Raw genomic sequence first — 12,575 nt, forward strand, 5'->3', positions numbered from 1 at the left:
GATGCTTCAGCTAAGCTCTTACATCATTAAGCACCATTATTCACTGGGAGGACTGGATCTGGCTTGTATTCTCTTATCATGTATCTATTTCCACAGTGCACCTGGATGAGACTTGTGTGACAGCATATCGGCTTCCCTTCCAAAGGAGACAGGGCACTCTGATCTGCAGATTGCATGCTTTCCAGCAGATCTCAGGGCTCTTCTATAGCCCTGGAAACACTGGTAGATTAACGGTAGTTACAAGATTAAGGACTGGAACTTTGAAAGAGTTTTCCCTGGGCTGCAAGAAACCAGAGGATAAAAGTAATAAGCAAAAAGCAAAGGGGGCAAATGAATAGCAAATTTGCTGAGGATGGTGGTGTGATAGGGTCAGTGATGGGGAGGCAAGCAGTGCCCTGCACGACATCCCTCCTTGCTCTGCCCCTTCAGCTGCCCATCCCCTGCTCAGTTCAGGCATGCATCCTTTCCCCAGCACAGAGCAGGGGCAGCAGCTGCAATGGGGACTCATTGGAACTCCCTGATAACTCTTCAAGCGCATTCAAAACTCAATGCCAGGGGAGGTCAGCTGCAGGCAGGCTGTGCCCCTTACTTTGGCTAAACGTTTCATTTGCTCCTGAGCTTTCATTAGCAGTGAGGGGGGAAAAATAAAGAGTGCCCCTAACCCTTTTCTGCCACTCTTCCTAGAATTCAATGCACGGTCACAGCCCCCCGCTGCCCATCTCATTCACCGCCTGCGGCACCTGTAAGGCTTCACAGCTCTAAAAGGCGAACGCAGAGCCTCACCATAATCACAAACCAAAGACACTGTAACACCATCCATGAAGCATGTGAAGTGAATTCCCATTATTTAACTTCTTTTTTTGTTTAATTTTTAAAAGAACTAGGTAAAAAAACAACAACAACAACAAAAACACACACACACACAGCAGTTTGATGGGAAGGTTCTTGCCCTGTCTGTACAGCAGCACACAACTCACTGATTTCTGTTCTTTTAGGTAAAGAACAATCTGATAAACACCTTACTCTGCTTCTTAACTTTACATCTCCACTGCACGAGGGAACACACCACAACCATCTGAACACACCTTCCATGTGTGTGACATGATACAGTTTAGACTGCCAAAAACTCCCCCAGTAGCCAGAGAGAAAATGAGTTAGAGGAAACTCTGCAAAGGTGATTGAACGCAAAGTTTGAGTAAGTGTCCCTAAGTGTCAGGCGGAGCGAGCTGCAAGGACTTTCTCTCGGTCAGCCTCTCTATTTTAAGCCAATTTGAGCCTAAGTGCAGACACAGTCATGCAGAAAAAAGCTCAGTGCACAAGGCAGCAAGTAGCTGAGGCACTCTGTAAAGCAAGTGTCTTCATTTTTCCATGATGATGGAGAATTTCACCCTCCCGCTGCCCAGAACCCACCCATGTCAGCACTTGGAAATAAGCTACCAGCTGAACCCTCTTTTGTCTTTGGCTCCCCAATGCAGGCTCAGACAGTGGTGGTCTTTAAAAGAAACTGGAGCCCAGTGGGGGCAGGGAGAAAGGTGACAAAGGCTTCAGTGCAAATAGGCGTGCAGACAGCAAACGAAAAAGGGCCTTACTCTTTCCCAGGTTGTACAGAGCATAGGAAGCAGAGCATGGGAAGAGTCACCTGTGAGGTCCGAGAATCTCAAGTGGATTTTGTCTGGAGCACAGTGTGAGAATGGGGGACACGTTTACGTGGACGAGCCAAGAGGAAACTCCAAACCCGACTTTCTGCCCAACCTGTCAACTACCAGCACTCAACCAACCCATCTTCCATTCATTCATTGGATCAGATCGATGCCGCTGAAACCTTTCCTACGTTCTTATGCCATCAGGGAGCACAGCCGAACGAAAGCAGAAACACTCCCTCCTAAAAACCCTTGCCCGCTCCGACTGAACAAAGTCACAGCTGCCACGGTCGCAATGGAACGCTGTCGCAGACTTGGGTGGGAAAAGAGCTCCTGATATTTGAACAGAGGAAGGAAGGAGGCTTACCGTGTGGGCTGACGGATCAGATCCTGCCATGGGCAGCCTCCACGAAGCAGAGGTACTGCAGCCAGCTGTCGGCTCCCGGATTCCTCGCCGTCCTGTCAAAACTCAGAGAAGTTGTGCCGTCTCATTTGGTGCGCGCGTGTGTGAAAGGAGGGTTTGACAGTGCGGCACACTGGTCAGATCAGCCAGATTCTGACGGGTTTATATAGCTGAGCTGCAAATCCTGATCCTTGGCTCATTCCACTGTAATAGGATGCCTGAAGGCATTTTTTTTTCAGTTTTGCTTTAAAGGAACAGCCTCTCTCTTTGGCTTAGCTTCTGAAGAAACACACACGCACTCGCAGACACACACTGTCATACACACACACACAAAGAATTTGCATGCAGTTTATGGCTAAAGAAGGAAACCCCTGAACCATTCAAACAAAAAAAAAAAGTCAGCTCAGGGCAAATGACTCAGAAAGAGGAATATTTTCCTTACAGCATCAGCAGAGTGCATTATCAGGAATTTTAAACCCCTTTCCCCTTTATTTTAACACTGCAAAAGAGCAGCAAACTGGAATCAGGGGGATCACAAACACAGGGTTTCCGTTCCAAAAAGTCCCTCGGAGTGTGCTGGGGCTGATGGGCAGCGAGTGGGGCTGGCACTGCTCCGCAGGGATGAGCAGAGCAGCTCGGATGTACACAAGCTGCTGATCTGGCACACATCGGTCTTTCCAGGCTTGTGATCTCTGCATCCCAGCGCTGCTTCTGCTCTCCCTCAGCTGCGGGGGACAGCAGGGCTGAGCAGCATCCTAAGCTGATTCTCTTAAAAAGAGAGAGATAAAAGCCCACAGAAGCACACAGGAGGGCTTCCTTCTTTTTAAAGAGAGACTGTGCAGTTGGGTGTTGGAAAGATCCTCCAACCCCTCCGTGAGTCCCTTGGTCAGTCCCGGACCTGCGGGCAATGCACAGTGCTGCTCAGAGGGAGGGTCTCCTGCTTACCCTCAAATCTCATCCTCATGGCAAAGAATTGTGATCACAGTTAGCACTCAGGGAGCAGTCAGCTCCCTTCTATCTGAATCTACCTTTCTTTCGGGGGTCGGGGGGGGCTGGTAGTTAGAGGGAGGGGAGCTGCAGGGTTAAGCTCTTAGAGAGTTAAGCTCTGTCATGTCTGTGTTCTAGGAGAAGGGATGAAATTGCTTCACCATTTCAGAAGCAGGACTGATCCAAATCCCTTTAAGCATTACCCACCTACCTCAGGAGGCTGTGGGACTGCCCAGTAAGAAAGCAGTGGGGTCCTATTCAGCAACAAGGGTGCTCACAAGAATTAAGAGGGACTGTCCAGGCCCTTCTGAGCATTCTCCCTTTCTGAGTGTGCCTCCTCCCAGCTGGCCTTCCCCAGCCTCCATGGACTTGCATCACTTCTAGGATTTTTTCCTTTTCCTGCTTCACAGGCACAGCACTAACAGGAAAACTTGGCCCATTCTCCACCTTCGGGAAGGGATGGGGAATTCCTGGCCCCAAAATTCTGATGGCCATTTTAGAATCATTATTATTATCATCATTACAGAAAACAGAGTTCTTTTGGTAACGCGGGTCAGATTTTCTTTGGTGGGGATTTCCTATTTACCAGTGACCCTTGTGTTTATTTCCTGATGTGTAACAATATCACTGAGCTCATTCCCTTCTTCAATGCACAGCACAACTCTCAATCATTTCTAAACAGGTGCTGACAAAAAAGCAAGCAAAACTTGGTGACGTTTTTACAAATGATTTGTACAACAAACAGATCCCATTTCTCCGAGCAACTACAGAAGTATTCAGGAAACACTGAGATCAAATGCTTCAGTACAATCAGGGATGCATCCCTATCAGCCATTTATGAGCACTCATTTCTGATTTTTGCTTTAATTTTCTGGCTCGCTGTGTTCCATAGCAGTCACGTCATAAGAGCAGAAACGAGATCCTACTGGAAAGAGCGTCAGAACTGCTGACTGCTCCCCAGTAAAGGCATTGGATTCTTTCTGCTGACTTAGAATCACAGAATCATTAGGCTTGCAAAAGATCTCTCAGATCCCCCAAGTCCAACCCCAACCCATCCCACCATGCCCACTGACCACGTCCTGCAGTGCCACATCTCCACGGTTCTGGAACACCTCTTAAAAGTAGAACTTGTTCTGGACGTTTCCATTGATTCCAAAGGCAATAAGGTTACCGTTTGCAGCCCTCAATAAATACTCAATGTTTGTCTGCTGTTCTCCCCAGAATATTCTCAAGGTGATCATGGTGCCAGCATAGCTTAATTCTCCCCCAGTCATACAGTCCTGTAAAATTCAATTAAACTCAATGGCAAAAACCCAATGTGAGATTTTCCCAATAAAATCTGATGGGGACTGAGAAGCAGACAGTCCCCATAGAATGCACCATGTGCTTTCTCTTACTCCAGAAGTCCGTTCAGATCCATTTGAGAAACACTCCATCTCTCTGTCCACATCCACAAGTCTAAGCAAGACAGAAACAACGGGAAGCAATCTGCAGGATTTGTTTTTGTAGTGTTTGCTAACACCAGGTCTTCTGCCAGCAGCTACTGAATCAAAATTTAAACCAATTTTTTCTCCTATCTTCCTCCACCCACTTACCTGACTTCAAACAACGTGCCGTGATGCGGTGAATAAGAGTCAGGTAAGAGTCCAGGCCTGTCCTGGTTTTATCTTTTCTGGCTCACACATCTTTAAATGCACTCTGTGGAAAACACTGAGTGATACATTGAGTCAGAAGCAAATGATAACATGAAAGAACAGGGAAAATGTATTTTAATCAGCAGGATAGCTTTAGGTTGTGATGTCAAACATGAAGGATTACAACTGAATCATTTGCCCTGTGCCATTCTCTTTCACTAGATGACTGTCAATATCAGTTGATTTCTATTTTAATGAAAAGGAGAAAGTAAACGAGCATTAAATTTTGTATATGCAGCTGAGTTTATTGTTGTCTTTTTACACACAAGCTCACACTGCAGATGAAATTCACACATGTAAGGATAATCATTACAGACAAATCTAGGAACAGTTGGACATAGCATGAAATCAAGAACAGCATGAAAGCCTGAAAGAGATCCCAACTCATCATTCTGGAAAATAATGGATTTCACACTACATACTCATCGTTACCTTGGGACAAAATTGTTGCAACACAGGTAATTAGTCTTAGTTCAGCTTGAAAACTTAGATTAATCTACCCAGTCCCAGGAATAATTTATTTTGTATTGGCATATCAGACAGTGTAAAAGCTGCCCTGAAGGCACAGAGATGAGCACAGCGTGAGATGCATCTTGCCATGCACGTAGCGAAGCTGATTTCAATAGTGTGCTGATGGGAATGCACTGAGCCACTGGAATATAACTTACGAAACAAATGGACAGATGATCATGCCTTGGGGCAGGGAAACATTCTTGGACAATTTCAGGAGCCAGGGGAAGTATTCAGTGCCTGTAGCTCGAAGGAAGCACATTTCTTGCAAAAAAAGGGATGTTAGAGCAGCACCAGGCTCAACAGCAGCGCACAAGAACACAGCAGAAACAGCCACACCAGATTCAGAATAGGTAGCCTGAGAAACAGAACCCACCAACTATAGTTTATCTTCTGTAATGTTAAGAGAAAGATGAAAGAGTAGGTTTTAAAGAGAGACATCATATCACAGGGTCGATCCTCTACATTTGCTGTTTGGAATCACTCAGTGCTAATACGCAAGAAGATAGCTTAACTTCTTTTTCAGATAGCATCTAAATAGCTAAACTTTTGCTTTAAGTATCTGATATTCTCAACAATTCATGCTGGCTGTGTACTAATATCCTCCTTTCCTGAACTAATGGCTCTCAAGTATAATACGAGTTTTCAAAAACACTGCAAACTCTTGACTATTTGTTCAGTGCATATATTTAAATGGGAATACTATTTTATATAGTTATTCATAGACCATCCTTTTCCAGTGTAAACAGCAGTATGACTACATTTAATTCAACATACAACATTGACAATGACATTGCTTTGAGGCCGGATTGATTCTGATAATTGCAACCCATGCTGAAGGGCATTGTTTTGATATTAGGAAAAGCAGAAATATATCCCCTACTCCAATGGAAGTCTGACCTAAGCAGATATAGCACAGCATCTGAGGGTACAAGTTGGCAACTGATGCTCAGATCATCAGTACTGAGAGCTCTAGTAAAGTTTGGCTCCATAATGCCCAATAAAGCACTAAATATCCTGCCAGTCACTAAATTACAGCACATACTGCCATGCTCTGAAAGACGACCTTGGTCACATCCTCACACCTCTTTCCCTGGCCTATGAAATAGACGTTCTTTGCAAGGTAGGCAGCAACACACTCATAACATACACTAGACAAGAGTTTATTGTTAGTGGTATCCAAAATATTTATAAATAAAATCTAGACAGGCCTATGAAAAATTCAGTCAAGAAGAATCAAAGCTTCACTGCAAGAAATAAGGAGTAAATTGAGAAGAAATACTATACCAATGTTTAAGTATTTTCCATCCATACTGGTGGTGCCAGGCTCTGTGGCAAAGTAGCATCTGATCTTCGTAAATATCTTTGGCATAAATTAAATTTGCAGTAGACTTTTGTTTGTGAGGCAAAACAAGGTTTTTGCTATGTATCAAGGTAGGAAGAGTGACAAGAATAAGCCAACGTGCTGAGGACCAAGAGAGAACACAAAGGTTACTATTTGGGATGGCACAAAGATTTAATCAGCATGTCAGAATTACTTGTAAGTGGTAGAGCCATAGATGGCACAGGGAAAGCACCTCATCTTCTTGCCAATGAGGGTTTTATACCTTGTCATCCCAATTTGCATTTCTAAGTGCTTGAGTTCATTAGAAGAACTTAAGCGCATGCTTCTATCCATCACAATAAACGTAAGTACCCTTCACTATAATTATGTGTTCAAGCTTATTGATGCCAAAATTACAGGTGATGACGTTAAACACACCCCTAAGTATTCTGCAGGAACCATTTTCATGCTGAAGCTTAAGCAGCAACAACAACAAAGCAAAATCTGTAGTGCTTATCCATTCTAGCTGAAAAATGTTCAAATGTAACGATAGCTGCTATCAGTACGTGTCCCCAGGTGATGAGATTCCTAACACCAATAAAGGCCTGAAGGGCAGTCAGTTACAGAGCACAGATGTGAGCATGCTTAAGTACCCTTCAGATAGAAAACACTGTGCCATTTCACCTCACTATCTTCACATGGCCTTGTGGGGGGAGGTAAGTTGTGTTACCCACAGGACTCTACCCAGAGACCATGTGCACCCCCTCAGATAGAGAAGAGGGTATCTTCTCTTCTTCAAGAGGGTATGGACACAACAGCTGAAAAAGAGCTCTCCACAGATAGCTTAAGCAATGCTTCCTTGGTCTGTGCCTTGGTGTATCTAGTATAGCTTGTTTAACAAGAATCTGTCTTAATTTTGAGTAGGACCTTGATAGTGCTCATCTGAATTGCCCTCGTGCTGTGTTAACAGACCCCCCCACACACACACCCTACACTCTGGAGCCTCTGATGAGCAAAATGATGGCACTGAAGAGCTCTGCGGTGCCTGAAAGCACTTCCCCAAGTGAGACCTCATCCACAGGGAATATATTCAGTCTGTAAGAAACATGCCAGCTGGTCACCATAAATGGACTGCTCCCCTAGTGTGAGCATAAGACAGCTCCTTTGCAGGAATGTATACCTGTCCCACTGACATATCTCAGCTTGCTGCAAGTAAATAGAAAGTACTTTTTTATATATAAAAAAAAAGGGAGAATAAAGATTTAACAAATGCCTCTAGGAGCTAAATACTGCCTTATGTCATAGAATCATAAAATGGTTTGAGTTGGAAGGGACCTTAAAGGCTGTTTTGTCCCACTCCCTGCAGTGCACAGGGACACCCACAGCTCCTTCAGTGCTCAGAGCCCCAACATCCTGACCTTGGCTGTCTGCAGGGATGGAGCACCACCACCTCTCTGGGCAACATTTTCCAGTGCTCTGCCACCCTTATCGTAAACAGCATTTTCCTTATATCCAACCAAAATCTCCCCTCTTTAAGTCTGAAACCACCTCCCGTTGTCCTATCACAACAGACCCTGCTAAAGAGTCTGTCCCCCTCTCTCTTATCACTCCCCCTTAGGTATAATTCTGATCAGTGTGAGCCATGCTGTACTGTAACTAAAAGACATTGGAAAAATGATTTCATGAGTTTAAGAGAAATACTGAATCCCAACTGCACATTTCATAACATAAAATAAAATAAAATAATTAAAGCATTTACAAAGAATAAGAATGAGATGGGACCTTAAAGGTCATACAGACTTTCCTTAGGGCACAACAAACTATACCAAAACCAACACAGTTTAGTAAAATTAGCTTGACGATGATTATAGAGCTTCCTCAGAGGAAAACTACACCAAAATTGAACACAATGTCAGCAACAGAGTGAGATCAAAGATCAGTATCAAGACTTACTAATACTAAGAGGAATACGTAAAGATTTGGATCCACGGAGTTGAAGGTTGTGGATTTGATAGTCATTACACCATGATCAATCTTTGTTAACTGGAGCAACAGAACTCATTGGCTTTCAAGGCAACCATGCCCCGACTTTACAGCAGAAAACCGTATCACACCTTAGTGCTAAAAGCAAAACCCAAATGCAAAGAAAGACAATGCAGGAGGCCCTTCAATCACACACCCTTTTGAAATTAAGAAAAAGCTGCAAAATAACCCCTTTTATAAACACCTGCATCATTGCTGCCATTCCTGTAAGTGAAGGTAAGCAAGCACATAGACAAATTATTGTCCTGGTTGTAGGCACTTGTGTTTCTGGTATTCAAAGCATATCCTAAAATTGTTTGAAAATGATTAATTATGGTTACAAATTAGCAAATAGGGATATTTAACTTCTCAGTCTTGCTTTTGAGTCTGAGCAGCAGATCATTATGAGGTCAAGAATCTGACTGATGCAGAACCCATCATTTGCTTTGTAATTCTCAGTCTTTGCAGGCAGCTGAAGAGGTGAAAGGTTCACTGAAGGAGTAGGAATGTGAGCCAGACAACAGAGCTGTTCAAATTGCAAAGTTTTTGTACAGAGCAACCAAATGCTTGATGTTCAAGCTGGAACTAACGCGCTCACTTTCAAGGAAGACCTCTGGATGTTGAACCACAGATTCAAGAGCAACATCCTGGGGGCAAAAGGGGTAGGATAGGTAGGATAGGCACTGCCCATTTTCTCTGTGATCTATGAACAAAGAGAAGTGATGGGAAACGGGAGCGATGCCAGCTCAGATACCCTTTGTGTGGTGTTGAGGGGAAAGACAAGCACTCTCTGCTCTATCCTTGCATTTCTCAACACGCAGCGCTGTCTCTTTACGTGGGGCAGGGATTGGTGAGGTCACATCACAAATGCAGACCTGAGGAGCAGAGGGAGGCCCCTTCTTGCCTTGCCTTTCCCCCAGCATATCCGGTAGGAGCCCATACACCTCTCCTCATATCCTGCAGTTGGCTGCTTCTGGGACCAAAGGGAAACCTCAAAGCAGATGGGATTTAGCTTACTTACGTTTTCTATAGCTAACTCAAATTTCATTAAAGACAGCTGTAATCCCAGACTTCTTCAAATGGGTTAGCTCAGTTCTTACGTAGCTTCTATATCTTTAGAAATCCAGGTTTTAGCTTTAATTTGAACCAAAAAGGAAAGATGGAGTGACTGTCAGAAACATCGAAGCCCCAAACTCAATAAACAACTGCAAGCTTGTAATTGAGCCCTGAACGTTATTACTGTCCAGTTTCCCAGTTTATGGTCAGATTTAAGATCATTGCCCTTTGAGAGCTAACATACAAGACTTAACTTCTACAACAGAATAACCTCCATCATTCCATATTGAAATAAAATTGCTTGTAACCCATTTGTATGGCAGAGCAACAATAGGAATCGTGTGCTTTTATTCTGAGTACAGTACTTTCATCCAGATGCTTCTGGAGTGAAAAACTGTAGGACACTACTGTGCAAATATTCTTCCAAAATGAAGTGGATTCAATACACAAGTTTAATTCACAAAAGAGTGGATGTTTCTTTTCCTGCACTAGCAGTACCAATCATTTAATAATACCTATGTTTTCAGAATAATCAAGACAGAGCAGAAAAGTCTTCTTGCTGCATTCAATTCTTTGGTTATCCCAGATGAATGGCAGTCACTATCTATAATAAGGAACGCACAGAAGCACACAACCAAGGTGAAGATCTAACCAAGAAAAGAGTTCCTGCTGTAGATCTCTGTTTTCATCTGTTATCTCCAGAACAGCCCTGATTTTTCTAGAGTACATTTAAGTTCCTCTCATCTAAAATAAGTTTAAGGGCAAATATTTATATTATGAGAGTGTTTTTCTAATGTTATTAGTTTCAATCACATTTATTCTGGCAAAGGCAGTGACTCCCACAAGGCTGACTTCTAAAATTGATGCCTGGAGAACAGAGAGAGGATGGATGCAGGACCTACACAGCTATCAAATTCCAAATATTTTATTTCCCTTTAAAAGCTTTTTACAGACACAATTATGCAATAAGGATTACAAGTACTCATGTAGCAGCCAGTGCTTTGGTATCCCAAAATGATCATGTCCAAGATTGCTCGTTACAGTTAGGAAGTGATTCCATTTTACAAAGCCAACAAGTTACTCCGTGTCATGAATTCCAGTCCATTATAGCTGCATTCAGCCCACGTCCTCCCTCTGTAGTTTTCCACCACCCCAACACATTAATAGCCGCACTGAGAAGTTTGTGTCTCACTACCTGTTGGTAAATGATTGAAAAGAAGTGTGGTGGGAAACCCAGAGTTCAATACATCAAGCATCTTGGATTTCTGCTTGGCCTTTGGCCAAAGCGCAGAAGCACTTCTGGACTTTACACATATTTCTCTGATGGTATCATGACTCCCCCTTTTTCCTTCTTTCTTTTTTTTTTTTTTTTTTCCTTCCCTTTTGTCTCCCTTACTGGTGTCTGTTCTCAATTTGCTGTGTAATGAAGTGACACAGGGTTTAGGAACGTCCCCTGGAACAAACCACCAAGGCTTCTCTGCCTCCTGTGACGGGCAGACTCGTGGCTCTGACTTCACAGCACCCGGGACTAACAAGCACAGAGCTACTGCAGCAGCCCTGGCAAGAATGAAGAAAGCAACCAGACTCCATGCGTCCGCCCAGCACTGAGGGGGAAGTGAGTGAGGACAGATTTTCCATTCTATAGCCAGAGGCCCATCTTACGGGAAATTTCAGTCAGTAAAAGCAAAATGTTACTGGAATGTTGCCTGCCTTCAGCTCGCATGGAATTTTTTATTATTATTAAATTTGGAGAAACAGGTGTGAAAAATTCATCCCTTTCCCCATGGGGCTTGTTCATACACTGCAGATTGCGTGGACTCTGCGAGATGCAGAAGGGCTTCTGTCTGGCAGCACTACCTGCAGACAAATACCTGTTTCCAATTAGCTGTGGCTGTTCCCCCCCTGCCATCCCCAAGGCAAGCCAGAAAGAAAGCATTTGGCAGCAACAACGGTATTGTCTGCTGAAACCAGCTGCCAAATAACTTCCTTTGCATTCAGAGTATCCCATGACGTAGCTGCAGAAGCGAGCTGGCGAACCTCACTGATCTGTGAGCAGCCACAGTAAAATAAATTGTTCTCTGTAGGTAGAGGATGCTCAGCCACACCGTGAGATTGCCAGTATGTGGCAGAGCCCCTTCTGAGACTGCTGTGCCTTTGGGTCAGATAGCACAGAGGCTTCGTGGAGCCAGAACACACCTTCCCTGTTTGTGCCATCACCCCACCCACACTCCCATACCTCAGGTTCTCAGCATAGAGTTGCAGAGTGAGTACTAACCCTTGATGCACGGATTCTCCTCCTAGAGCAGAGCCTCTGTGCCAATAACATAAATGCAACATAATCCATGTCAACACACATACACCAGTGGCTTGATAGGCACTGGTAACCAGTCAAGAGTGCAGGATGGTATAAGCAAGCCTACAGCCTCTGTAATGGAGGTGTCACAGTAATGTTCATTAAGAAGCTCATGAGCACTACTAGAGTACATCAAATCGTCGGGCAGCCAGACAATGATAGCAAGAAAAATGGGGAGCAATACCCTGCCTTTATTCTGTGGGTCCCTCTGTTGTGAACTGTATATACGTAAAGATACATTACAATTCAGGAAGGAAAGAACAGTGGATTTTACTCCTTCCATTGGCTGCTTCAGACAGCAGAGCCAGTTTCAGAGATCTGGGAGATCATTGATCCAGGAAAAAAACAAAAAAAGAAAAAAAAAAAGGTGCAGAGAATAGAAAGCAATTTACATCTCTGGGCTAATCGACACTTGGGGAAGATTTTAAAGACAATCTTGGAAGTGATCCTCAGCACTGGTGCCTGTTCCAGCAGTGGTAAAGATGAAGCAGTTAACCCTCAGTAAAATAGGAAAATACATTTTTAACACCTACTGGCAGATGAGAGCAAGCAGTTCAGTAACAAGGGCAAAGAACACACAAAATGT

General features: G+C 43.8%; 1 protein-coding gene across 22 annotated transcripts in view; it reads right to left on the reverse strand.

Annotated features, from left to right (window-relative positions):
• The window catches only part of TNC (tenascin C), a 98,464-nt gene that overhangs the window by 64,489 nt on the left and 21,400 nt on the right, over positions 1-12,575 (reverse strand). For 16 of the 22 annotated variants that reach the window (XR_005840291.2, XR_005840289.2, XM_040648973.2 and 13 more), the window contains exon 1: positions 2,008-2,182. The exons of 2 other annotated variants lie outside the window; for them this stretch is intronic. The gene's annotated coding sequence lies outside the window, so the exon portion shown is untranslated. Of the gene's footprint in view, positions 1-2,007; positions 2,183-4,625; positions 4,741-12,575 lie in introns of those variants that run through there. 4 more of the 22 variants (XM_046901671.1, XM_040648965.2, XM_040648963.2 and 1 more) reach the window with 2 other exon arrangements.

The sequence above is a fragment of the Gallus gallus genome, chromosome 17 (assembly GCF_016699485.2).
Source record: "Gallus gallus isolate bGalGal1 chromosome 17, bGalGal1.mat.broiler.GRCg7b, whole genome shotgun sequence".
Lineage (NCBI taxonomy): Eukaryota > Metazoa > Chordata > Aves > Galliformes > Phasianidae > Gallus > Gallus gallus.